Here is a 1,453-nt window from a genome sequence, read left to right as displayed (position 1 = left end):
AATGGACCACCTAAGACGCAGCCGCGGTCAACATTTAAATGAAATTATCTTCAAAAAGTAAATGTCATGAACCAATCTAACGTTTCAAATAAAGAACCGATGAGATTTTGCAAATTTTATGCGTTTTTTTTTTTAAAAAAGTTATCAAGCTCTTAAAAAATCACCCGATACAAGTAACAAAAGAATCATATGGTCGTCAACAGCTGAGATCATCTGATCCAAATTGTTGATACAGATATTTAAATAAAAGGACTTAAAAATAGTAAGAAGTTGCAATATAGGCGCGTTACCTCGTGCCTTTTCTAAGGCATTTGGCCCTTTTAATAGTAGAATATTTAGGAAACCCTAATGAAGGGTATGGCCTTTTGCCCAGAGTCTCCCTCATTCTATGGCATTCTTAATGTAATTTCTGTCATTCTATAAGCTTTCGATTGTATATGTGTGGATGAAATTATAGAATTTGTTACTTGTAGGCTTATACAATGGTTGCTAAAGCATATATTAAAAACAGTGTAAATTTGTGTGTCAAATTTTCTCAATTATTTATTACTATTTTTATTACTTTATTTTACTTCGCGTCAGTTAAAAATATATTAAAATTATCTTTAAATGAGATATACATATGTGTTATAAGCTCAACCGAAGAGGCTAGATTTAATATATGTGTATGTATATCAGAATTCAATATATCAGAGATATATATTCAGCGCTAAACTACATAATTTGTAAGAAAGCTTGTGCACCTAATTTCGTTAAAATATCAGTTAGACGGTTGAAATTCAATAAGCTCGATATATTGGGGCAAGGAAAGGTCATGGCTTGTGCCATTAATCTTTGGCATTGCTCAGGTATACTCAAGAACATATTTAGGCTGTTCACGATAAGGTGGTTATCGGGTTATGTGGTTAAGTAAAAAACAACAAAATGGCTCTTCCATTTATATTTTCTAATTGGAAATTCTGCTATTAACAGCTGTTTTTTGTTTACAATTGGATTGTGACACTGTTCACGGCGCAAGATGTCTGCAAATTTTATACAAAGAATCTTTTCAACTCTTAAAATTTGGATTATTTAATAAGCACATACCTTCAATAAAGTCCATTTCCTGAATTGCAGAACTTATTTTAAATTCAATTATGTCGCTTTTTAAACTTTGTTTAGGCATTTTATAGTAGAAATTTCATTGAACTTAAAATGTAAACAATGAACAGCTGCTTGTGTAAAAATAAGCATATAACCATACAATATGGGATCTTCACATAGATCATAGAGGTTATTTTTAATCTAATAACCACATAACCCGATAACCACCTTACCGTGAACAGCCTAATTTTTAAGAAATTCATAAATAAACAACTCACACACAACCGACATATTCGACATAATATTTGTTAGAACATGTCAGTTATGAGCACTGGAGTCCACATCTTCGGTATCTGGAGACTGAAATATT

The sequence above is a fragment of the Bactrocera latifrons genome, unplaced genomic scaffold (assembly GCF_001853355.1).
Source record: "Bactrocera latifrons isolate USDA-ARS-PBARC rearing strain unplaced genomic scaffold, ASM185335v1 scaffold_272, whole genome shotgun sequence".
NCBI classification, from domain to species: domain Eukaryota; kingdom Metazoa; phylum Arthropoda; class Insecta; order Diptera; family Tephritidae; genus Bactrocera; species Bactrocera latifrons.
Note: the sequence above shows the minus strand (reverse complement) of the source record.